Genomic DNA, 27,192 nt, shown 5'->3' on the forward strand with positions numbered 1-27,192 from the left:
ACCCAGGGCTCTCCAGTTCACACTGTGTGGGCAGCGCCCCAGTCCACCAACCAAGCCTACAAATAGATCTGGAAGAAAGAAGGGCATCTCCCTGAGCGGTCAGTTAATCTGAAGACCGCCATCTACTGGCAGATGGTATCTAACGGCCCTATCGGTGTGCTCTTGCCACTGCACAGTTTCCTGATTGGATTGCCTCAGTGATGAGAACCAGGCTTCTCCACTGTTCCCTTGCTCCAGTCTCCTTTCTTTATCATCCCTTCGTGACTTTGATATCTTAACATAGTCAGCCTTTCACAGAGCCATTCATCTGGAAGACATCTTTGGAGGATACAACTGTGGTGAGCCATTAACACTTTAGTATGAATTAACGCATTTGCCTTCCATTAGTCCAGAAGCAGAGTGGGAATTCCGAGAAGACAAATCCCTCTCTCATCTTCCCTCTTTCTTTCTGCTCTCATTGGCTGTGGAAGTCTGGCTCAAAACACGGTCTTAGCTGTGAGAGGAAAGGGCTGAAGAACATTTCACTGTCAGTCCATGGCTACCACTTAGTCCATCGACTCTCATGCGTGCCCTTCTTGGAATCTCTAACACAAACGCATTCGCGGGAAATCCTACCAGCCTTCAGGACCCCGTATTTCCACTCCCCTTCGCTACTGTGTCAGTTTCCTCCTTCCTTTCCAACGAATGTAAATGTCTTCGCCCGCCATATCCTTAGGCGCATGGTGTGTCGGCTTCGTGGTACCCGACTGGCCTCTCGTTGCTCTTGACTTCCTGGAGTTGCTTTAGCTTCTCTGTCCCAGAAACATCTTGGCGCTGGGTGAGTTTCAGCACTGAAACGTGAGTAGACACTTACAATGGTTAGGGCTTAAACTGGTGACAGGCGGGCAAGGTCTCTGTGAAGTTCAGTGGACATTCACCTGCCTGCCGGAAGGGAGTTCTAGAACACCGGTTTGCCAACTGGAGTGCGAGCGTCTCCCTAAAGGGATGGAAAGACTCTCTGAGGGATGCACAGGCCTGGATGTCTCCAAGGGAATCAATTTCTAGATCCTCAATTCCACATCTACCCTTTTCTCTTTTTAAAAAAGATTTTTTTTCTTTCTTTAAAAGGCAGAGTTAAAGAGAGAGAGACAGAGAGAGATCTTTCATCCATTTGTTCACTCCCCAAATGGCTCCAACAGCCAGCAGTAGGTCTAGTAAAAGCCAGGAGCTCCTTCTGGGTCTCCCACATGGGTGCAGGGGCCCAAGCACTTGGGCCATCTTCTGCTGCTTTCCCAGGTGCATTAGCAGGGAGCTGGATCAGAAGTGGAGCAGCTGGATTCAAAACTGGCACCCATACAGGATGCCGGCACTGCAGGAGACAGCTTAACCAACTGTGCCACAACCTCGGCCTCCACACTTCTCCTTGTCTACTCTTGGCAATGAACCTGCAGTTGAGACATTGGGTTGTTTTTCTGGTCTTGCCTGCCCTTTCTCTATGGTGCTTTCCCCATTTCACCAAAAGGAAAAATTTAACTCCTCCCCATCACAAACCATACCCTGGTTGCACTGATCCAAGCGTACAAACCTTCATGGCGTCAAATAAAGGACAGCTGAAAATATGAAGGCAACAGAAATCCCTAAAGCTTTCTCCCTCTCCCTGCCTTGTATCTATTTCTGCTGCGGAAAAAGCATGGCGCTGGAAACAGGGGGCACCCATCTGGTGGATGCTTTGGACTCAGATATGGTGTATGGTGCGGCAGTAACAGGATGATGCTTTTTGAGGATTCGCCCCATCCTTCTCCCACTGATGATCAAAGAACTTACTGCCAGCGTGCAAATACCAGCAAAGCAAAGTGAATACCAGTAAGAGGTAGGGGAGGTGACGGTGCATCTGGGGGAGGGCAGACTTTCTTCTGCCCAGGGCAATTTGATTATCTATAACATCACTCTTGGGCCATACAAAATGATCCACTTAACAATTAGCCTGCTATAGATTTATTGAATTTTGAGTTCTGCCTGTGGCTGCCTTGGCCGGCCAGGTCCCAACATTCCCCACCCCTGACGGGTAATAATTTCACGATGTATTTCAGTGCTCTGCTTCTGTATCAAATTCTGCTCGTCTGTCACCTTGGTGTTAGAATTCAGACGGTTAGTCCTGGGGACGTGTATTACCCCAGGGATTTGGACCAGAAAACGAAGGCTGAGCATGTGGGGCATCAGAGACGAAGCACACTTGGAAGGACTGAGGAAGGGGGACTTGGCTTCGACAGGGAGGCTGAGCGGTGATGCCCTTCCTAAATCAAATGTGCTGAATCTGCAGCATATGGTAATACGAAATTAGCGCATAAAAAGATTTTGGGAAAAGTGCACTGGATGAGCATTATTTTAGTTTCTCTAGGCCTTTCGGAGACTGCCAAATTAGAAGCTGCCTCTGAGAGGGTAACAGAGATCATTAATAATCGTTTGCAAGTCGTGGTGAAGTATTTTAGGTGCTGGCTAGACACAGAGAAACTTAGTGACCATGAATACTGGTAATACATGTTGGAGAGTCAGATGTTTTCCAATTCTTTGCTTTCAACGATATCAGAGGAGGACTTCATCAGGTTGTCAGCTGATAGATTATTAAAAATAATTCTTGATGATAGAGCAGTATGTTATTTTTGGCACAGAACTTGGACAGGGTTCAGAGAGTTAAATCATATTGCTATAATAAAACTTCATCCCAACTTATTCTATGTGAACAAAATTTCCCAGCATGACTTTGTGATAAAAATGAAAAGTAAGACTAGAAGGGAGGCTCTCTCCTAATTCTTTTTTTTAAAGGTTTATTTATTTATTTGAGAGGGAGTTACAGAGAGAGGTGGGGACAGAGACAGACAGAGAGGTCTTCCATCCGTTGGTTCACTACCCAAAAGGCCACAACGGCCAGAGCTGTGCCGATCCGAAGCCAGGAGCCAGGAGCCACTTTTGAGTCTCCCACATGGGTACAGAGGCCACCCTCTGGTGCTTTCTCAGGCCCCTTAGCAGGGAGCTGGATGGATCAGAAGTGGAGCATCAGGGACCCAAACTGTAGCCTCTATGGGATGCTGGTGCTGCACGCCAGGGCTTTAACCCAGTGTGGCAAGGTGCCGGCCTCTCTTGTCTGATTCTAACAACAAGTAATATCAGACATGAATGTATAAATTAATTAAAAATAAAGGCATTAGGGGGCCGGTACCATGTTGTAGCAATTAAAGCTTCCACCTGCAGTGCCAGCATCCTCTATGGGCACTGGTTCAAGTCCCAGCTGCTCCACTTCCGATTCAGCTCTCTGCTAATGCGCCTGGGAAAGCAGTGAAAGACGGTCCAAGTGCTTGGGCCCCTGAAACTGCGTGGGAGACCCGGAAAAAGCTCCTGGCTCCTGGCTCCTGGCTTCAGATCAGCTCTAATAGCCATTTGGGGAGTGAACAAGCAGATGGAAGATTCTCTCTCTCTGCCTCTGTCTCTCTGTAAATTTGCCTTTCAAATAAATACATAAATCTTTTTTCAAAAAAGGCAGTATCAATTCCATCAATAGACACATTTTTAACAAGCGTTCATTGGGCCTGGCACTCTGTGCAGTGTTGAAGACACGGCCAGGATGCCCACATGCGATACTGCAGCGCCTGGGTTTGAGCCCGGGCTTGGTTTCTGACTCCAGCTTCTTGCCACCCATGTGGGAGACCTGGGTTGAATTTGGGGCTCCTGGCTCTGGCCTGGGTTGGCCCCAGCTCTTGTAGGCATCGGGGGAGTGGACCAATAGATGGGAAATCTCTCTATCTGTCTTTGTCTCTCTTTCTCCACCTCATTGCCTTTCAAAGACCAACAAATTTAAAAAAGTTATTTCTTAATTGAACTTTTTATTTTGAAAAAATTATGGAATCACATGCAAGCTGTAAGAAACAACACCGAGATCCTGTGTGCCCTTCACCGAATGGTGACATCTTGCAGCACTATCAAACACTGTCCTAGCCAGGATATCGCTATTGCTACAAAACAATGCTCTAACCACAGGCTCTTTTATTTGTTTGATAGGCAGAGGGAGGGAAAGAGGGAGGGAGGAGGAGGGTCAGGGAGAGAGAGAGAGAAATAATAAGAGAGAGAAGGAATCTCCCATCTGCTGGTTCAATCCCCCAAATGCTTGCAACAGCTGGAGCCAGGAACCAGGAACTCCATCCGGGACTCCCACAAGGGTGGCAGGGACCTGAGTAGTTGAACCATCACCTGCCTCCCATTAGCACGTTAGCAAGAGGCTGGATTAGAAGTGGAGGCTGGAATCAGTCCCGGACACTCCGTGTTGGAGTTAAGCCCCAGCTTCCTGAGAGAAGAGCAGCTACATAAACTGCTTGGAGTTCTTCTTTATGGGAGATTTCCTGTTTTTTTTTTTTTTTAATTTTAAATTAATAAACATATTTTGGGGAGCTCTCTTCTCTCTCCCCAGGAGTCGCCTCCATCATTAAAGTCTTGCATTCCTGTAGTACATGGACTATATCATGAATCCATACTGCTGTATTAACTAAACTGTCAATTATTTATATTATTAGTCATGTTACTAACCAAGTTTATACATTAGTAACTAAATATAGACACATTGTTAACTAAAATCCATAGTCTACCTTAGGGTTCACTATTCCTCTTTTACAGTTCTATGGGGTTTTTTATGTTTATTTATTTGAAACACAGAGTGACAGAGCAAGAGAGAGAGAGAGAGAGAGAGGGAGGGAATCTTCCCCTGGCTGGTTCACTCCCCAAATGGCCACAACAACCAGGTCTGGTCCAGGCTAAAGCCAGGAGCCAGGAACTCGATCCGGGTCTCCTACATGAGTGCAGGGGCCCAAGCACTTGGAGCATCTTCTGCTGTCTTTCCAGGTGCATTAGCCGGGAGCCGGAAGCAGAGCAGCTGGGCTTGACCTGGAGCTCTGATGGGGGAGGGTGGCATTGCAGGCTGCGACTTAACCAGCTGCGCCGCCACGCGGGCCCGGTCCGCCACGCTGGGCCCGGTTCTACGGGCTCTGACAAATGCTTCCATTATAGAGTGTCAGAGGAGAAGACAATGTTCAAATACACCACACGGAATTACTTCACTGCCCTACACATCCTCTACTCTCTAGTGATACCTTCCTCCACCTTGGCCCCAGGCAACGGGTATTTTTTAAAGATTCTCGTTTTCTAGAACGTCATCGTGTTGGCATCACATGGGATGCAGCTCTTTTTAGGCTAGTGTCTTTCATACAGCAGTAGGCTTTCGAGCTGCGTCCCTGTCTTGTCATAGCTTGGTAGCTTATTGCTTTTCATCACTGCATGTTTTATCGTGTGTATAGACCACTGTTTGTTTATCCATCTATTGAAGGATATTTTGGTAGCTTCCAGGTTTAGACAGCTAGGAATAAAGCTTCTAGAAACATTTGTGTGCGGGGTTTTGTGTGGACACAAGTTCTCAAGTCCTTTGGATAAACACCAAGGCTTGTGACTGCTGGGTAATGTGGTTGAGACTATGCTTAGCTTCGTAAGAAGTGTTGGGTGGGCTCTCCCATGCTGCACGCCCACCAGCAACGAATCAGAGTTCCTATGGTTTGCCTCCTCCTCACGACTTGCTCTTATCCATGTGTTGGGCTTTAGTTATTATTCTAATGAATATGCAGAAGTATCACCTATTTAAATTCATAGTTCCCTAAGATGCTGAGTTTCTTTCCTGCCCTTACCTGCAGTGTGTGTCGTCTTTGGTAAGATTTATGTTCAGATCTTTTGACCACTTTTTAATTGGATTATTTGTTTTCTTTTTTTTTTAAGATTTATTTATTTATTAGAAAGTCAGAGTTACACAGAGAGAGGAGATGCAGCAAGAGAGAGAGAGAGAGGTCTTCCATCCATTGGTTCACTCCCCAGTTGGCCACAATGGCCAGAGCTGTGCTGATCCGAAGCCAGGAGCCAGGAGATTCTTCCAGGTCTCCCATGCGGGTGCAGGGGCCCAAGCACTTGGGCCATCTTCTACTGCTTTCCCAGGCCATAGCATAGAGCTGGTTGGGAAGTGGAGCAGCTGAGTGTTGACCAGTGCCCATATGGGATGCTGGCACTGCAGGCCAGGGCATTAACCCGCTGTGCCATAGCCTGGCCCCAAATTATTTATTTTCTTATCATTGCTTTTTTGGAGTTCTTTGTATATTTTGTGTACAGATCCTCTACCAGATATGTATTTTGCAAGATTTTTTCCCAGTCTGGAGTTTGTCTTTTCATTCTTTTAACAGTATTTTTCAAAGAATAGTTTTTAGTTTAGTTTAGTGATTTTTAAAAAAGATTTATTTATTTATTTGAAAGTCAGAGTTAAGAGAGGGAGAGGCAGAGAAAGAGAGAGGTCTGCCATCCACTGGTTCACTCCCTAAATGGCCGCAACGGCCTGTGCGGGACCAGTCCAAAACCAGGAGCCAGGAGTTTCTTCCAGGTCTCCCATGCGGGTGCAAGGAACCAAGGACCTGGGCCATCCTTCACTGCTTTCTCAGGCACATCAGCAGGGAGCTGGATTGGAAGTGGAGCAGCTGGGGCTTGAACCAGTGTTCACATAAGATGCAGGTGCTGCAGGCTGCAGCTTTAACTGCTATGCCACGGTACTGGCCCCAGCTTTCAGTTTTAATGAAGTTCGACATCAGATTTCCCTTTCAGGAATCGTGCTTTTGTGTTACTGCCAGGGCCAGTGCTGTAGTGTAGCAGGTTAAGCTGCCTCTTGAGATGCCAGCATCCCATATGAGCCCCTGTTTGAGCCCTGGCTGCTCTACTTCCTATCCAGCTTCCTGCTACTGCTCCTGGGAAAGCAGAGGTAATGACCCAAGTGCATGGCCCCCTGCCACCCACGTGGATGACCTGGATGAAGCTTCAGGCTCCTGGTTTCAATCTGGCCTAGCTCCAGTCATTGAGGTCATTTGGGGAGTGAACCAGCAATGGAAGAGTTCTGTCTCTCTGTCTCTCCCTCTCTAACCGCAACTCTGCCTTTCAAATAAATAAATAACTTTAAATATAAATATATTTGAAAAATGTTATTACCAAACTCAAGGTCATCTGGCTTTTCTCCCATGTTGTCTTCTAGAAGCTGTAAAGGCTAACTTTCTATACTTAAGTCCATGATCCATTATGAATCAGGTTTGTGCAAGGGGTAAGCTCTGTCATTCTTCTCTCCCCCACCTCTCCCCCTGCATTTGAATATCCAGTTGTTCTCAGCACTATTTGTTGAAAACACTGTCTTGTTCCCCACAAAGTCATCTCATGTTCTTTGTCAAAGATCCAATGACTGTATCCGTGTGGGTCTATTTTTGAGGTCTGTGTCCCATTGATCAGTTTGTCTGTTTTTTTCATCAATACTTCACCATCTTGATTACTACAGTTTTCCAGTGAATCTTGAAGTTTAGTGTTGGTTCTCCAACCCTGAGCTGCTTCTTTTTAATCTTGTGTTGGATACCAGGATGTTTTGCCTTCCCATGTAAACTTTAGAGCCAATTTGTTGATACACACAAAATAACTTGTTACTATGTTACGATATCGAGTCTTCCTATTCATGAACATAGACCATCTCTCCACCTTTTTAAATCTTGGGTTCCTTTCATCAGAGTTTTAGTTTTCCTCAAGGAGCTCTTCTTTTTTAAAGATGTAGTTATTTTACTTGAAAGTCAGAGTTACACAGAGAGAGAAGGAGAGGCAGAGAGAGAGAGAGAGAGAGAGAGAGAGAGAGAAAGGTCTTCCATCTGCTGGTTCACTCCACAGATGGCTGCCACGGCGGGAGCTGTACCAGTCCGAAGCCAGGAGCCAGGAGATTCTTCCAGGTCTCCCATGCGGGTGCAGGGACCCAAGGACTTGGGCTATCTTCTACTGCTTTCCCAGGCCATAGCAGAGAGCTGGATCAGAAGAGGAGCAGCCGGGACTAAATTGGCGCCCATATGGGATGCCGGTGCTTCAGGCCAGGGCATTAACCTGCTGCAACACAGCACTGGCCCCCTCAAGGAGCTCTTGTACACATTTTGTAAGATTTATACCTGGCCGGCGCCGCAGCTCTCTAGGCTAATCCTCCGCCTTGCAGCGCTAGCACACCGGGTTCTAGTCCCGGTCGGGGAGCCGGATTCTGTCCTGGTTGCCCCTCTTCCAGGCCAGCTCTCTGCTGTGGCCAGGGAAGTGCCAGGGAAATGCAGTGGAGGATGGCCCAAGTGCTTGGGCCCTGCACCCCATGGGAGACCAGGAGAAGCACCTGGCTCCTGCCATCGGATCAGCACGGTGCGCCGGCCACAGCAGCCATTGGAGGGTGAACCAACGGCAAAGGAAGACCTTTCTAATCTGCAAACAAAGAAAGTTTCATTTGTTTCTTTTCAATCTGTATTTCCTTTTCTTGTCTTAATGTATTGGCTAAAAACTGTACTATGGTGCTGAATATGAGTGGTAAGAGGGGACATCCTTGACTTATAAATTAAAACATGCTGGTACAGTGTGACATCATTGCTAGAGACACCCAATATCCCATATTAGAGTGCTGGTTCAAATGCTGTCTCTTCGACTTCTGATCCAGCTTTCCACTAATGTACCTTGGAGACAACAGATGATGACCCAAAGCAGACAATGGCCCAAGTACTTGGGTCCCTGGCACCCATGAGAGACCTGGATGGAGCTCCAGGCTTTGACCTGGCCCAGCCCCAGATGTTGCAGACATTTGAGGAGTACCAGCAGATGAAATTTCTCTCTCTGTCTCCCTCTCCCTCTCTCTGTCACTCTGCCTTTCAAATAATAAATAAATAAATCTTTTAAAAATAAGAGATTTTTAAGTTTTACCTTTTCTGATGGTTGTATAATGATAACTCATCATTTTACTTGCATTTCTCTAATGACTAATGATATTGGATATATTTTAGTGTACTTGCTATCAAATAGGTTTTCTATCTCCGTTTCTCATCTTTTTTCCCTGGGGAGAACTTCTGGCACTATGTTGAATGACAGTGTTAAGGGCAGACATTCTTGTCTCGTTCCAAATGTAGAGGGAAAGCATTTGGTCACTTACCTCTCAGTATGACGTCAGCTGTAGGTACTTTGTAGGTTTTCATCAACAAAGTGCAGAAGTTTCAATGTCTATTTTTTTCTAAGAGGTTTTTAAATCATAATAGAAATTGAACTTTGTCAAATTCTTTTTATGCATTGGTTGATAGACTCATGTAATTCTTTATCTTGTGAATATAGTTGATTATAGTGGTAGGTTTTAAAATATTGGCCCAGACTTGCTTTCCTGGAATAAACCCCACTTGGTCATGGTGTATAAGTATAATTCTTTAAATATATTGCTGAATTCTATTTGCCAATTTTTCATAAAATATTTCTGTGTCCATACTCGTGACTATATTGGTCTATAGTTCTCTTTTTTCCTCTGCACTGCCTTTTACTGGTATTGGCATCAGGCTCATTTTTGCTCCATAAATGAACTGACAAGTGCTTTCTTCTCTTTGATTTTCCAGAAGGGGCTGTACAGAATTGGTGGTGTTTATTTTCAAAACATTAGGTGGAATTCTTCAGTGGTATCCATCAAGAATTGGAGCCTTGTGTTTTGGAGAGTTCTTAAATTGGAAATATATTTTTTGACAGTTAGAGATTTACTCCAACTATCTACTTGATATTTGGTGGAAATAGTTTGTGCTTCCTGAGGCCCTGTTTCCTCTAGTTGTCAAATTTATGGCAGTAAAGTTGTTTCTGGCACCCCTTTCTTTATTATCATTTTGATGTCTGCAGAGTCTGCAGGGATAGCCCTGCTTCCTTCCTAGTTGTCTTCTCTTTCTCTTCCCTTTGTTAACTTGGCTGCAGGTTTGTCAGCCTTCCCAATCTTTGTTTCACAGATTTTTCCTCTCTCACTTTTCTGCTTTCAAATTTCATTGATTTTGTTCTTGCCTCTCTTCCTTCCTCCTGCTTGCTCTTGGATTTATTCTGCTCTTCATTTTCCCGGTTCTTGAGATGCTGTATTTGGGTTTTGATATGAGTCTTTTTCTCTTTCCTAATGTAAGCATTTAGTGCTAAATATTTTCCTTTCAGCACCACGTAGCTGGGTCCCATGATTCTGATATGCAATATTTTCCCTTTCTTTTCAGCTCAATGTATTTTTGGGTTTCCCGTGGGACTTTCTGTCTTCCCATGGATTATCTGGAAGTGTTTTGATATTTTCCAGCTACCTTTCTGTTATTGATTTCTAGTTTGAGTCCACTGTGGTTGGAGAACGCATTGTATTGTTCAAATTCTTGTAAATTTGTGAGGTTTGTTTTATGAACTAAAACAAGAGGGTACTTCATAAAGCTTGCAGAAAAATGGGATTAAAAGATAAGCTTATTTTGGGTGCAAACATTTTGAAACCTATGCATAGTTTCTTCATACTATGCATTCTCATGAGCATGTTGACGACCGCTCATATGCATGAAGTTCAACTTTTTTTTGTGCCCAAACTTATCTTTTAATTTTATTTTCCATAAACTTTTTGAAGAACCTTTTAAAATTTTTAATCAGGGTCTGGCATTGTGGCATAGCGGTAAAGCTGCTTCCTGCAGTGCCAGCATCCCATCTGGGTGCCAGTTCGAGTCCTGGATGCTCCACTTCTGATCCAGCTCTCTGCTGTGGCCTGGGAAAGTGGTGGAAGATGGCCCAAGTCCTTGGGCCCCTGCACTCGCATGGGAGACCCGGAAGAAGCTCCTGGCTCCTGGCTTGGATCTGCGCAGCTCTGGCCATTGTGGCCATTTAGGGAGTGACCCAGTGGATGGAAGACCTCTCTCTCTCTCTCTTTGCCTCTCCTTCTCTCTCTCTGTGTAACTTTGACTTTCAACTAAATAAATAAATCTTTCAAAAAATTTTTAATCAAACTGTCAAATATTTTATGTTCTCTTGACCATCTCTATGCTACTAATAATTGGCATTGTAATGTAACACAAAACAGTGTTTGTGGTTAGAACAGGCACTGGGAAAAAATACATTTCTAAACATATTTTTGTTGAAGAAAATTATGACAGGTGATGTGAAATACAAATGGAATTCCAAAGAGAAAAGAAACAATAAGAACTACAATAAGAAAGCAGAAGTTTTCCATGCACTGTCTTCCTAAGGGCTGGGACTTTGAGTGTGTCACCTGTATATTCCTAGCACACAGTAAAAGAAGTAGCAGTCACTAGGAAGTGCCACTTGACAAATACAGGTAGTTGAAGGAATGTGTGAGTATCTAGGAGGTCCATTACCTTCACTAGGATTGCATGATCACTTTAGCCCACGCCCACTGGCTGATGTCATCATTGTATTCCAGAACAGTGGCCTCTTCATTGTTTGCTTACTCAACCTTCCACCTGAAATTTTGAAAAGTCATGTATTTCCTTATTTATTTGGAAGTCAACATCCAAGAGTTAAATGATATAGTAAAAAAGGATACAACTTCCAGATCACTATCAATATTGACATTTTAGAAGAAAATTATTAAGTTACACTTTTACCTATATCCAACGGAAAGTAGGAACCAAAATTATTTGGCGCACAGCATCTCACATTTTAAATGCTTGTGAGCAGAGTGAGCATTTAGCCGAGTGGGACTGAAACGGTCTCTCTCTTGTCTCTGTAAGCCATCAAGAATCCAGGAGCCAATCTGAACACACTGACCTTTCTCAGCACTTAAGTTGGGACGAGCGGACAGTCCGTGCCTCAGGTGATGCAGCAGGGAGTACTCTGCACCATCTGCTAAAAATCAAGCCCTGGGGGCAGCGCTTGGGCTAGCATTTAAGATACCCCCATCCCGCATTGGTGTACCTGGGTTCAATGCTTACCTCCAGCTCCTGACTTGAACTTCCTGCTAATGCAGACCCTGGGAGGGCATGGTGGTGGGGCAAGTAATTGTGTCCCTGCCCCCACGTAGGAGACCTGGAGGGAGTTCCTGGCTCCTGGCTTTGGCCTGACCCAGAGCTGGCTGTTTTAGGCATTCGGGGGAGTGAATGGCTCTGTCTCTCTCTCTTTGTCTCCCCACCCCTCCACAGTACATAAAATAAAATAGATAAAAAATAAAAATCAAACCCTATCTCAAGCCTTAAGATCTGGTCCTTTTCAGGAACTACAAGACACAGGAAAACAAATCTCACACCACCACCAGGAAGTCAGCCGGGAAATCCAGAACGTGAAACATTCTACAGGACAAGGCGCAGAGCTTCTTTAACAATCCATGCCGTAGAAGAGAAAAAAAGAGGATAAAATTCTAGATTAAAAGCCTCAGCAGATGTAACCAAATGCAGTAGGTGGGCCGTTATTTAACAAACCCAATATAAAAAGGTGTTTTTGGAGATCCTGGGAGGAATGTGAATTGCAGCGGATGTCGGGTGATAAGAAGAAATTCTTTGTCAGGTATTTGGTTCTTTAGTTAGGTAAGGAACCACGCTTTCCTGCCCCCCCCCCCCCTTTTGGAGCTACATATGGAAGTACTTAGGGGCAAAATGACACACAATGTCAGGAATTTCTTTAAAGTACCAAAGGGGGGAAAAAAAAAGAAAAGAAGAAACGGAGAAATGTATGGCAAAACGTTGGTAATTGTTGAGCCTGGGGGATGGGCTCATTTCGCATGCCTGTGACTTTTCCATGTGTTTAGAAATTTTCGTTATAAAAAGCTTTTTCTAATGCCTGGGTCTTGGTGTGAAAAGGGCATGTGACTCTTCAGCAAGGCCAGACACCCATCTCCAGGTTCAGGGTCATGGCCAAGTGTGTGAGGGGAGTCCAGCAGGACAGAGCGCAGTCTCGACTTTGCCGCTTGCCGGATGGACGATCTTGGACAAACTCCTCGGAACCTCATTGCTGAACGTAGCTGGCGTGAGATTAAGTGAAATAATGCTCGTAAACGTCTCTGCAGAACAGGTGTCTGGTAGTTTACATGGAAGCTATTATCATCATTAACCTCCAACCCAAGTGCATCAGAGAGATCCTTTGTTACACCATGTGTTCTAGGCTGGGTTCGGACAAGAGAAATTCAGACGTAAGATTCAGGAAAAGATGGGCAACAAATGGCCGGAGAGGATAGAACGGGCTCTGGACTTCCTGGGATAAAGCTCTGACTCTGGCACCCACCGGCATTTGGTGGAGTGATTAAGCCACTGCTTTGGAATCCGAGTGCCTGGTTTGAGTCCCGGCTGCTCCATTTCCGATCCAGCTCCTTGCTAATGCACCTGGGAAAGCAGTGGATGATGGCCCAAGTGCTTGGGCCCCTGCCACCCATGTGGGAGACCCGGATGGAGTTCTTGGCTCCTGACTCTTGCAGACATTTGGCGATTAAACCAGCAGATGGAGGATCTCTCTCTGTCTCTTTGTCTTTCAAATAAAATGAAAATAAATAATTTTTTTAAAAAAAGAGGAATGTCCTTGCTTTGGGGGAAAAAAAAAAAGCTCTGACTCGGAACAGCAGTAGGTGCTGGTGCTAGGTAGGGAGGAGCCCAGGCACCCAGCAGGACCCAGCCAATGAAGGACCCTGGGGGCCAGGGCACCCAGGAAGGGGCCTCAGGGGTTCTGCCCCGCTGCTTGCAGCGCCCTCACTGGGAGCACTTGCTGCCAGCAGGAGCTAAATATTCCTCGGCTGGCCGTCCGGCGTGTTCTCTCACGGAGTTCACAGTCCCCGGGGCTGCAAAGCGAAAGCAGGGACAGGCTCCCAGGGGAAGCCGGAGCCCTGGGTTCGTTTTTCCCTGGAGAAAGCAGGCTTGCTGGAAACCAGAGGCGGTAATCGGAGAGGCGCAGGGCAGAAAGGGACTCACAGGGGTCATTCGGTCCATCCTCCAGCCTCCAGGCTGCAGCGAAACTAACCCGTTCCAGATGGTCCCTGTCCCCTGCCTGCTGATGGCGGCCGCCGGGAGAGACCCTCGGAGCCTGACTCAGCATCTCATTCCGAAAGAGGCTCCTGCCTCACTGGGGGCCGGGAGCGAGCTGTTTGTCTAGGATCTCAGTTTTCCAATCTGCAAAATGAAAACGCCTCGTACCCGCATTGCTGTTCTGAGATCATCCGAACAGGAGATGGAGCCACAGATCTCTGTGTCCAGGTCGGGGCCTGAGGCCTTCCAATCGCAGCTTTAGGAAAAGGCTTTAAGACATCTTGCAGCGCTGATGGGGAAACAGCGGCCTCGTCTCCCTGTACCTTCCTTCCTCCCAGGCTGCAATGGCAAACCCAGCGTGAGTTCCACACCCAGCGGCTTCTGGTCACCAGGATCATCGTTCGAAATTTGTTGGCAGAGCTGAGGAAGATACCTGAGGCTGGACGCTCAGGAATTGAGGCCCAGAGAGGGTCAGGACCTTGCTCCAGGCAGCACAGCCATCGAGGGTGGAGGGCCAGACCCAGGGCCCTTTGAATGCCTGATTGTCTGCTCTGTGCTCAGCACTGTGGAGACAGATGTGGGAAAGACCAGCTCGCCCTCTGGAAGCACAGAGGCTGACGGGAGAGACAGAGCCCTAACAGCCAGGCACAGTCGTAGAAGCAACTATGGGGCCCCTTCCAAAGGGGGCTCCCCTCCCCTACCTCTGTACGTCTTGTCAGTGGGGAAAGCCAGCGACTGAAGCCAAGTTGGTCAGGCCTGGAGCTGGGCACAGCGGTTAAGCCACAATCTGCAGTGCCAGCATCCCATATAGGCACCGGTTCAAGTCCCAGCTATTCCTCTTGCAGTCCAGCTCTCTGCTGATGGCCTGGGAAAAGCGGTGGAAGATGGCCGGAGTACTTGGGCCCCTGCCACCCACACTGGAGATCTGGAAGAAGTTTCTGGCTCTGGAAGAAGCTTCGGCCTGGCTCCACCCCAACTGTTGTGGCCATTTGGGGAGTGGGCCAGTGGACAGAAGATCGATTTCTCTCTCTCTCTCCCTCTCTCTGCTCATATGGGTTGCTGGCCTCACAGGCTTAACCTGCCACACCACGATGCTGGTCCCTCACCTAGTATTTTTAACTTTGTTTTGATAGAGACGACATTCACACAATATGAACCTAGCCATTTTAATCTGAACAGTTCAGTGTCATTTATCAAAATCACAATATTGTGCAACCATCACCTAAATCGAGTTCCAAAATATTTTCATCACCCCCAAAATGAAACCCTGTCCCCACGAGGCATTCTTCCCTGTCCCCAGCCCCTGGCAACTCTCACTCTGATTTCTGTGCCTGTGGACCTCAGAGCCCTGGACCTCGCGGGAATGATGTGTCCTCTCGTGTCAGGCTCTTTGCACGGAGCATAAGGCTTTTGAGGTTCATGTCCATTGTAGAGGGGTCAATTCTCTCACTTCATTCTTTCCTGTGGTCAAATAATAACTCAGGCACTTATCACAAAGGTTGATAAGCAGATGCTCTATCTTAAGCTTTGCACTCAATAGGGAGAAGCCTGGTTCTACCAAATTCAAGTTAATTTTCTTGAACTTTAGCGTTCTCATCTGTATGTTGGACAGTAATAATACTGACCCAATCCAACTGGCAGAATGTCTGGGCAAGGAAAGGATGCATAATCATAAACAATCATATGTTCTTAAAAAATGTATTTGAAGCCACTAAACTATAAGCAAATATCCTATCAAGCTATATACAAATATACACATTTTCTCCTATCTGTGTTTTAAGTTCTTTCAAGGTAACAACAGCATTGTACTCATTTCTACCCACACACTTTGAATTGTGTCTACCACTTATCAGATATTCAATACGTGTCTCTTGTTATATAACTACTTGAGTAAAAGAGTGGCTGGATGCATGACCTGACCCATGAGGAAACTGCTTTCTTCCAGGTCACTCAATCAATACTCATTAAGTAAACAAGGAATGAATGAAGGGGTGGAAAGGAAGCATTAACGTCTGCCCTGTGCCTCCCGCTCCCTACCAGCACAGCACCGGTCTTAGCGTCACAGCGTGGCCCAAAGGAATAAGTGGATAATAGGACAGGCACCAAGTGGATAATAGGACACCCAATTTAAGTCTAGAAATGAAGCTCCCGCCTGGAATCTTCCCCAATAGCTCAGGACTCAAAGGGGACCGAGCATGGCTGAGGACTGCACAAACAAGCTCAGATGCCTTGTCAAAAAAATAATCCAACCTGGGATGGGTCTGTAGCCTTGTGGTTAAGATGCCTGCATCCGAGGCTGGCACTGTGGCACAGCGGGTTAACGCCCTGGCCTGAAACGCTGGCATCCCATATGGGCACCAATTCTAGTCCCAGCTGCTCCACTTCCCATCCAGCTCTCTGCTGTGGCCTGGGAAAGCAGTAGAAGATGGCCCAAGTCCTTGGGTCCCTGCACCCACATGGGAGACCTGGAAGAAGCTCCTGACTCCTGGCTTTGGTTTGGCACAGCTCTGGCCGTTGCGTCCAATTGGGGAGTGAACCAGCAGATGGAAGACCTCTTTCTCTCTCTCTCTGCCTCTCCTCTCTTTGTGTAACTCTGACTTTCAAATAAATAAAAAAATCTTTAAAAAAAAAGATGCCTGCATCCCACATCAGGGTACTTGGGTTCAACACCCAACCTACATCTGATTCCAGCTTCCTGCTAATGCAGACCCGGGAGGGAGGCAGCAATGGTGGCTCAACCAGTTGGGTCCCTGCCATCCCTGTGGAAGATCTGGCATGAGTTCCTGGCTGCTGGATTTGGGCCCAGTCCTGGCCATTGTAGGCACTGGAGCACGAACCAGTGAATGGGAGCATTCTCTCTCTCTCCCTTCTTCCCTCTCAAATAAATAAATGAAATTTTAAATAAAAATACAACCTAACCTGATCTTCCCTGAGGTTGGCTAGGAATAAGGGGGCAACAGAGGAACAGTCCTTGTCATCAGAAAACTCACTGTGAGTCCTTGGGTTAGGAGACAAACTGGGGTAAGGTTGTACCAATGCCACAATACCTGTTAATGAGCCAATCTCTTTTATAGTTAGTCCAGCTTCAAATATCCATTCTGAACACAAATGTATCTTTGCAAAATACACCTGCAAATCTTGCAAAAGACACCGAGTCATAGCACGCCGAGGATAAGGGAGATTGGAGAACTACGCATATCACGGTGCAGTCAGCTGCCAGCGAGGGCCTGGCTGAGGCAGGCCGTGAGCAGCCACCAGGGCAGCTGAGCTTCCCAAGGCACAGGCTCTGGCATCAGGGGATCAAGGCAGAGCCCGCAGAGTGACCCATGAAGCCACCTCCTCCAGAACTGCAATTTGGAAGGCAAAAATGAGCTGCAAGGTGTCTTACAAGGCCATCATGCACGTGGGCAAGGGTAGCTGTGCCCAGACAGATGCACTGCTGATCCTCATAATTGATTCTAAGATTTTGCACAAAGCAAAGACTCTGAGGCGCACTTTATTTTCCCAAGGGCCTGTTTCCGTGATTGGTAGGATGTCATTTTTCATGTTGTTCTCTGTTTACTGCAGACTCCAAGGATCCGTTTTGAGTGACTATTTTCCTGTTCCCATTAGGCCTCACCACAAGGAGCTCTCGTATCTTATATCGAGAGGAAGTTGGCGATAGTTCCAAGTTCACTGTAGCTTATGCAAGTGACGCTTGGTCAGGGGGATGAGGCTGGACTTGCATTTCAGTTCCCCCTCAAGTTGACTGGGGCTTTGATGAAGGTGCTTTTGTGTCAGTTAGCAAGTGGGAAAGACAGCGTCGCAATCCTGCTTGCCTTCTCTTCCGCAGGGCTCTTGGTGGGACCAGGTCAAGACCCTTAGGATGCTGCTACCTGACCAACTCCTGCCTTCCCTGTGCCGTGGCACTGGAAAACCCCAGTCACAGTTCAGATGACCTAAACACACTTTCCATCTAGGTCTGATACCCTTACGCCAAACGAGCTCTAAGGCTCTCGTAGCTTCACGACAGCTGTATCTTCCTAATAGGGTTTACGATTCCATTTCCTGCTCACATTCCCACCAAGGAGTGGGGAAAAGCCACACAGGGAGGTCCTGGGCCACAAGGCCTACAGGTGATCTGATACACACGCTCTCCTTGGCTGTCACACACAGCAGGTTAAAGAACTCAACTCTGGGACCGGTGCTGTGGCCTAGTGGGTTAAGCTGCCGAATGCGATGCTGGCATCCCACATAGGCGCAGGTTAGTGTCCTGGCCACTTCACCTCCCATCCAGCTCCCTGCTAATGGCCTGGTAAAGCAGCAGAAGATGACCCAAGTCCTTGGGACCTTGCACTCACGTGGGAGACCCAGATGGAGTTCCTGGCTCCTGGCTTTGGCCTGGCCATTGCAGACATTTGGGGAGTGAACCGGTGGATGCAAGATCTCTCTCTCTCTCTCTCTCTCTCTATATATATATATATATATATATATAAAACTCTGACTTTAAAATAAGATAAATCTTTTTTTAAAAAGAGAAGCTGAACTTTTGTTCCCATTTTACAGATAAACACATCAAGGTCATTGCAGACTCTGAACCAGTGAAACTATTCACTCTCCCCAGGCTTAAACCCGCAGCATCTCCCAATCCCCAGTTATTCCTGGCTAATTCTGCTATTCCCTGCCCTCTTTGCAAGATTGCAGAGAAAGAAGCTGAACCAGGCAGGGGCTGACCCAGAGCATGGCGCACACTGTGCCGGGAAGAAGGGAGGCACCAACATCTGGGGCAGGGGAGCGCGAGGGGCAGAGCGGGGAGGTCAGCTGGGGCCTTGGGCAGCTCCTCCCAAGCTCCGAGCTGGACTCTACCGCGACACTGTGGTGCCAAGCCGTTTTCTCCTTCATTGTTGTAGCCTTGAGAGCACTGGGAGGAAAATGTCACGCAGCTGGTCTGGATTGCTCAGCGCATCCGGGATCCAGAGTGTTTTGTAAGCTTTCTTGGATGGCCACCGTGGATCTCTGCTAGAAGTCAACAGAGGCCCTTGTTAATTAATTGGAGGAAGTGACAATTTGCCAGCTGTCCCAGCCCAGAGGTGGAAGGAGCTGCCTGGCGGGAGAAGTGGGGCACAGAGAAGGGTGATTCTGTCACGGAGCAAGCTCACTGCTCTTGCATTCCCTGTGCTCACAGGGCGTCCTCCTTAAGGGTCACCGACTGCAGGGCCAGCGCTGTGGTGTAGCAAGTAAAGCTGCTGCCTGCAGTGCCAGCTTCCCATATGGGCGCCGGTTCGAGTCCCGACTGCCCCACTTCCCATCCAGCTCTCTGCTATGGCCTGGGAAAGCAGTAGAGGATGGCCCAAGTCCTTGGGTCCCTGCACCCATGTAGGAGATCTAGAAGAAACTCCTGGCTCCTGGCTTTGGATCAGCGCAGCTCCGGCGGTTGCGGCCAATTGGGGAATGAAACAACTGATGGAAGACTCTCTCTCTCTCTCTCTGTAACTCTGACTTTCAAATAAATAAATAAATCTTAAAAAAAAAAGTCACGGACCCCAAGGCCATTTTTATCCTTGCGTGACCTTTGCAGTGGAAGAACCGCCCCAGATTTGGGACGCTGAGGCACGAGAAGGGAAGTCACAGAAGACATGGCAAACCTGTAGCCACACCTAGAGTCAGCACTGGCTGGAGGCACAAAACTTCCATCAGATTGAATGGGCTCACATTTTGGCTTTGGGTGACACTTACATTTGCTCATTTACAAAATGAGGATGATAATAGCTCTTAGAATGTCGGGAAGAGTAAAATAAAAGCATTTATGCAAAACCCCCAGCACACCACCAGGCTGCGGCAGCTTGCTGAATTATGAATGTTACAAGGCCACGGCTGGTGGTCAACAGTGCGGGGCCGTGTGCAGGAAGCACCTCCAGGGAGCTTACATCTGAGTGGGAAAGGGAGCAGGGGCGGGGGGGGGGAGCTGGTGTGGAGTGAGACGATTAACACCACGGGGCAGCAGACTTCATCCAATGGAAAAAGCAGCTGGAGTATGAGTGATAAGCCCAAATTTAACAAAGAGGATTCAGGGGCAGGTGTCTGGCGTTTAAGAGGCGATTTTAGATCTGCAGCCTGCATCTGCTATCAGTCCCTGGGTTCGAGTCCAGGCTCCAGCACAGAGTCCAGCTTCCGCTTACGTAGACCCTGGAAGGAACCACTGGTGATGGCTCAAGCAGTGGGGTTCCTGCCACCCACATGAGACCTGGTGTGCACTCCTGGCTTCCACCCAGTCCCACACCCTCAGCCTTCGGGCCATTGCAGGCCTTTGGGAAGTGCTCTAGGGTACCGGAGTGCTGTCTGTCTGTCTACCTGTCTCTGTCTCTCGAAAGCAAAACAAGAGAATTCACTATAGATTGGGTAGCTCAGGCAAGGCCTCTGAGAAGCAGCAGCAGCTGGCTTTCTTGGGCAGGCAGGCTGATGCAGAGCTAAGCTGCCGCTTCTGACGCCCACATCCCATTTCAGCAGTGCCTGGGTTCGAGTCCTGGATCCTCTGCTTCTGATTCAGCTTTCTGCTAATGCTCATCCTAGGAGGTAGCACAGGATGGCCCAAGAGCTTGGGTGCCTGCCACCCACGTGGGAGAGCCGGAGAGAAGTTCTGATTTCTGGCTTCAACCTGGCCCAGGACTGGCTGTTGTGGGTATCTGGGGAGTGAACCAGTGAATGGAAGGTCTCTCTTTTTGTCTCCCTCCCAGTCTCTCTGTCATTCTGCCTTTCAGATAGATAAATCTATAAAAAAGCAGTTGGCTATCTTATCCTACTTGCCGTAGAGTATGTTACAGATGGAGCTGTTTTTCCATCTTCTGACCCTTGCTCACCTGTGTGGGGTGAGAAGGAGTGGAGTGGAAGGAGCTAATGCCCAAACCCTGCTAGAATCCTGGGGACCCGGGCAGCCTGCTGGGCGACCTCATCTTACCCAGGACACCGAAGCTGCTGCCCCAGCACTGGTTGGGGGCCAGAAGCGAGAGATTTTTACCAAGTTCTCAGGCATCTGGGTGAAGCTCCAAAAGCTTTGTGCTTTCTTCAAAACACACGTGAGCATGTTTTGCAGGGGTTTCTTTTTTCTTTTTCTTTTCTTTTTCCTATTTGGCAATGCAGAGGGGCCCCGGGGAAGCGTGGTCCTGGAGGGAGAGGGTTTGCAGCAGGCAAGTCTCCACGGAGGGGAGCCGGGTTTGCAGTGCCGCGTCTCCAAATACCGGGGTGTGTGTGAGAGAGAAAGGCGAAAAGCAAGCTGCGACCCCAAGCCCAGCGCTGCGCGTTTGTTTTCCTCACGGGGCCTTTATCTGCTGTCAAATATATCTCCTGGGAAAAGAAAACAGTGCTCAGGGCAGGCCCTGGGAACCAGTTTCCTCCTGCGGGTGATTTCCGTGGAGGCTGCTGGGGGATCCCTGTGGTGGGGCGGGGCGTGCGGTTCCCGGCCAGCAGTGGGTGGGGCCCACAGAGTCCAGCCCTCACGGGGAGCCTGCCCTGGCCTCTGTCCCTGGCCGGATCTGGGGTTCCCAGGAGTGTGGCTCCCCTCGGGGTACACCCGTTTGTATGGAGGCGCTCATCCCCAGAGAAAGGGCCGCACTGTCCCCCTGAAAGGGCCAGGTTCAAGTGCTGGTCTGGCACAGTGAAGAGTCGCTCTGCACACCTCACCGGGTTAGGATGAGGGGCAAATGAAGGGGCGGAGGAGGCAGGGTGTATTTGTCCACATGGTGTCAGAGAACCAGGGTGCCCAGAGGACGCTGGGGTGGAGGGGACACCCCGGATCACAGCTGCACCCCAGGTAACCGTGGCCTATCACTTTAACTCTGTGCCTCACTACTATCTGTCCCCATCTCACTCGGGGACAAGAGGAGGAAGAGGGGCCCTGTCTATGCGGGCACTTTGAGTGGTAAAACACTGCACACATTATGGATTAGCTTTGGGGGGGCAGTTAAGCTGTGGTTGCGTGCCCGTGGGAGTCCCTGCGGCTCCACTTCCCATCCAGCTCCCTGCTAATGCTCCTGCAAAAGCAACAGATAACAGCCCGAGTGCTTGGGCCCCTGCCACCCACGTGGGAGACCCGGATGGAGCTCTTGGCTCCCCATCGTGGCCATTTAGGGAGTGAACCAGCAGGGGCAGGAGCTCTCCATCTTTGTGTAACTCTGCCTTCCGAATCTTTGATAAAAGTTCATTTTAGGGTTGCACCAGCTGAGAGGACACATGGGAAGTTGTGAAGGCCAAAGTCACTGGGATTCCAGGCTTTTCCTGGTGGACCAATGGCTGGAGGACATTCTTGCACTAAGCTGAATGATTTCAGCGTGGCTGTGGGTACTCATGGTCACATCCGTGATCCCTGGGAATCCCTACTGATAGCAAATGGTCACATCCGTGATTCCTGGGAATCCCTGTTGATAGCAAATGGTCACATCTGTGATCCCTGGGAATCCCTACTGATAGCAAAGTGTCGGCGTTCATTTATGGGACGTGCATTCTCCCTCCCTCCTTACTGACAGGGCCCTATCTGAGTAAGGGCGTGGCAAGATGCTGGCACAAAACAAATGCCACTTCCCCTTCCCATGTGTAAACTGGGCAGACTACGTGGCCAACCTGGGCCCAGCAAGATGTAAGTGGGGATGACCTGAGCTGACATCTGTGCCTGCTGCTACTCTTTACTTACTGGCTTAATGCTAGGAATGTAGAAGGGATGCAGAGACTCCCAACAGCCGTTTTGTGACTGTAAGACAATCTTGAGAATGGAGGCAAGAGATGAAGAATAGTGAAGCAGAATGACAAGGGAGCCTGGCACACTATCATTCCTGAACTGTCAACCTGGCTTTCAACTGCTATCTTGTCCATCTTGGGACTCTTTTGAAATTTTAAATTTATTTTAATTTTATTTGAAAGGTAGACAGAGATAGATGATAGATGATTGACTGATCAATAGATAGATAGATAGATAGATAGATACTGTCCAGCTGCTGGTTCACTCCCCACGTGCCTGCAATATCCAGGACTGGACCAGGCCAAAGCCAGGAGCCTGGAACCCCATCCAGGTCTCCCACACGGAAGGGAGAGATCCACGCACTTGAGCCATTGTCTGCTGCCCCCCAAGGTGCACGTTATCAGGAAGCTGGATCAGAAGCAGAGCAGCCGACACTCCAATATGGGATGCCGGTGGCCGAGCAGTGACTGAACGGCTGAGCTGCACACTCACTTGCCCTGGACTCTGTATGGAAGCTTAATCATGTAAGCTACTTTTTTGTTTTCAAGGTCTCAGTTACAACTGGAAATTCCTAACTGGAAACCATTTTATCCTATAGATCATCTTTATAGGGTAGGGTCACATGATTATTCTCTTAGGAGTAAAACATCCATTATCAATGGCAATTCTCTGTCCTAGCAAGACAGTTCCTAGAAAACAACATTTACAGAAAGCTGAGCTGGGGCCTAAGGAGCTGTGGTAGCTGAAGAAATGGATTTGTTTTCATTTCTGGATCAGCTAAGTCTTCTTCAACCAAAGTGACTCCCCCTGGAAGCCCCTGTGGGGCTGCTTGCTTAGCTGGGAAGGCCACCGGCGTTTGAATTACACCTGTGCACTTTGAAAGAGTGAATCAGAGAGGCGAGCTTTCTAGGTTAAGAGCTTGCCCCTTTTACAGTGAATAAGAGCACATCCCGAGAGACCTGTGGTCTGAAGATCCCCAAATCTCTACCCTCCTCTTCAAGTGGCAGAGAGAGAGGAGGCATGGAGGAGTCCCAGGGAGCATCTATGCGTAGCACACACCTTGACTGAGAGCACACCCCACATATGCCCACAGCTCGCGTCCCTGTACCCCTCAGAGCTTTGTCAGCCTGAGGCTGTGTTGAGCACACAGCCGGGACACCCGCACCGAAGCAGAGGAGCCCAGACCCCTGTCCGTCCAGAGGAAACTGAGTAGCCCCTAGGAGACACCTAGAAGATGAGAATTTTCCATTTGCAAATCAGACATCTGTAAGAAGTCGAGAGTTTCCATTGTATCCTCACAGCCTCAGTCCACAAGGCAGAACTGGACCGTGTGATGAGTCGTTTGTGTAACATGACTCACGGTGATATTCATCTTTGAATAAACCCACTAAATGAATTTATAGAACTAAGTATGGTGGTGATATCATGGAAATAAGGCCTGTCTATGCAGATAAACATAACTGAATAGCTCAAATTATCAGTCCATTTTCAAACCACCACCAATCTCATTCAACACGCTCAGCGCTGGTGCTACCCAAACACCAGGTTCCACAGACACACGGGCAGGCAGGCGCTTGCCCGCTTTCTTCTTGGACTCCCTACTGTCCTGATGGTTGGACTCTGGGCAGTTCGCCCTAAAGCAAATTCTCCCCCATGTGGCTCCAGCGTTCGTGTGAGCTGGCTGAACTGCCAAGTCCTCCGGCGTAAGGGATCCCGAGAAAGAAGGTCACTTAGAAGTAAAAAGTCTGACTTCTGCTTCCAGAAAGGTGAAGGTGTGCTTTTTTTTTTTTCTGTTTCTCCTACTAAGTTCAGTGAAAACTCTGCACTCTCTTTATCTATAAAACAAACATAAAAGGAGTCCAGAAGACAAAGAAGGCAGATCTTCCAGGGTCCTCTGACACAAGGAATAGCACAGTGGTGAGTCTCCCGGGTATTATTATGATTTTTTTTTTTTTTTTTTTTTTGCCTAACATATGCAGGTACTTCAAAGAAAAGGTAAAATTAAAAGACAGGTTTATTTGCATGCAAAATTTTAAATTCATGCATAGTTTTTTTTTTTTTTAAGAAAAAGCTTTCGTCAAAATTTATTTTATTTATTTGAAAGACAGAGCCACGGGGGTGGGGGGAGAGATATCAATCTTCCATCCGCTGGTTCACTCCCCAAATGGCCACAACAGCTATGGCTGGGCCAGGCTGAAGCCAGGAGCTAGCAGCCTCTTCCGGGTCTCCCATGCGGGTGCAGGGGCCTAAGGACTTGGGCCATCTTCTGCTGCTTTCCCAGGCCATAGCAGGGAGCTGGATCTGAAGTGCTGCAGCTGGGATTCGAACCTGTGCTCATGTGGGATGCCAGCATTTCAGGAGGTAAATTAATTTGCTGCACCACAACACTGACCCCAAAGAAGAAATTTCAAGAGAAATTTAAAAATATTTTGAGTTAAATGTCAATGAAAATACAGCTTATCAAAATCTGTAGAATGCAGCAAAAGCAATACTTGCAGCGATATTTAGAGCAGTGAATTGATTTCATAGGAAAGGGTTTAGAAAGAGTCTGAAGGGCATCAGACTCAAATTATAATATCAAAAATAAAAGAGGGAGCATGACTACAGACCCCATGGACACTAGGAAGATAATAAATGATATTATAAAGAATTCTATGCCTCAAAATTTGACAACTTAGGTGAATAGATTGATTATTGAAAGACAGAATCTGCCAAAACTCACACAAGAAGAAATAGACAATATCTCTCAATGACAACATCTATCAAAGAAATGAAGTCAGTAGTTAGTAATGTTCTAAAACAGCAAGTCCAGATGGGCTCACAGGTAATCCTGCCAACCACTTAAAGGGAAATTACAATTCCCTATAATCTCTTTTAGAAATAAAAGCAGAGGGAACGCTTCCTATTCTACAAGAACACATTACCCTAATTCCAAAACCAGACAAAGACATTATGGAAAAGAAAACTGAGGATCAGTGTCTCTCATGAACACAGATGCAAGATATCCTCGAAAGCAAGGTAGCAGATTGAATCCAACAGTGTGCAAAAAGACTTACAGGAACAGTCATTTGGCCAAGATGCCAGTCAAGACACCCACATCCCACATCAGAGCGCCTGGGTTTGATTCCCAGCTCTTCCTCCTGACCCCAGCTTCCTCCTCGTGCAGCCTCTGGAAGGCAGCAGTGATGGCTCAAATGTTTGTGTGTGATCCCTTCATGCGGGAGAGCTGGGTTGAGTTCCAGCTCCTGGCTTCAGCCCCAGCCCAGACCCAGTAGTCGCAGGCATGGGGAGTGAACTAGCAGATGGAAACTCTAGTGCTCGCTCTCTGTCTCTGTCTCTACCTCTCTCTCAAATAAATAATTAAAAAGTTAAAAATAAAATAAAAAGTAAAACTCTATTATAAAAAAAAATGATGCCCCAAAACTATTGATTCCAGGTATGCAGCACTGACTCAATATTCAGAAAATTAATGTAATCTGTCACATAGCAGGCTAATGAAGGAGAAAAAAATCACATGATGATATGAATTGATGCATAAAAAACAATTGACAAAATTCAACACCCAACCACAATAAAAAAAAAAGTACTTTCAAAAACTAAGAACAGTGAGGAGCTTCCTCATTCTTGATTTTAAAAAAAGCTACAAAACGTCTGTAGGTAACCTCTTACTTAATGATGAGAAACTAGAAGGTCAGAAACAAAACACAGAATGTTCCCTCTCACCACTCCTTTTTGGTATTGTACCATAAGTGCTGGATAATGCAATAAGACAAAGAGAAAATAAAAGGACAATGACTAGACTGATTGGAAAGGAAGAAGTAAAGCTGTCTTTGTTCGCAGTTGCATAATTTTCTAATATAGAGATTTAAAAGAATGGCCCCAAATCTCCTGGAACTACCAACAACGATAGCAAGACTGAAGGATACAACATTAATAAACACAAAGGTTAGCCACCTCCCTGTATTTGTAGATACCAGCAATGAACAAGTGGACTTGGAAATCAGAAAACAAATTCCATTTATATTAGCACTTCAAAGAATCAAATCGGTATAAATCTAATAAAATATGTGTAAGACCTATATGAGAAAAACTGTGGCTCTAATGCAAGTGCACGAAAAACAAATAAAGAGGTAGATAGTCCATCTACAGAGATAGGAAAATTCAGTGTTGTCAAAATGCCACGTCTATGGATTCAGTGTGATTCCAGCCACAATCTGAGCAAGCCATTTCATCGATCTCAGAAAAACTGATTGATTGGGAGTTAATGTGGAAAAGAAAAAGACCCAGGATACCCAATGGAATGTTGAAAGGGGGAAACAAAGTTGGACGACTGATTTTACCTGATGTCAAGCTTACTATAAAGCTACGGTAATTAAGACAAAGTGGAATCGGTGAAATAATAGACAGATCAATGGAAAAGAGTAGAGATTCCAGGAACTGACCCACGTAACCACAGCCAATCGATTTCTGACAAAGGAGAAAAGGCAATGGAAAAAGAGTCGTCTCAATAAATGGTGTGGGATCGACAGGACATCCACACATGAAACCCTGAAGCCAGACACAGACCTGCACCTGTCACAAAAATCAACGCAAAATGCATCATATGAGTGAGGACAAAATGCAAGCTTACAAAACTCCTAGATGATAACAGGAGAGAAAATCTAGGTGACT

At 47.2% G+C, this 27,192-nt stretch overlaps 1 long non-coding RNA gene across 1 annotated transcript in view; it reads right to left on the bottom strand.

Annotated features, from left to right (window-relative positions):
* Nucleotides 1-261: 261 nt before the first annotated feature.
* LOC103348999 (uncharacterized) overlaps nucleotides 262-27,192 on the bottom strand; it is a 58,886-nt gene continuing 31,955 nt past the window's right edge. Inside the window, exon 3 of the long non-coding RNA XR_007921041.2 lies at nucleotides 262-830. This is a non-coding gene — a long non-coding RNA (uncharacterized lncRNA). The remainder of the gene's footprint in view (nucleotides 831-27,192) is intronic.

Source organism: Oryctolagus cuniculus, chromosome 9 (genome assembly GCF_964237555.1).
Source record: "Oryctolagus cuniculus chromosome 9, mOryCun1.1, whole genome shotgun sequence".
NCBI lineage: Eukaryota > Metazoa > Chordata > Mammalia > Lagomorpha > Leporidae > Oryctolagus > Oryctolagus cuniculus.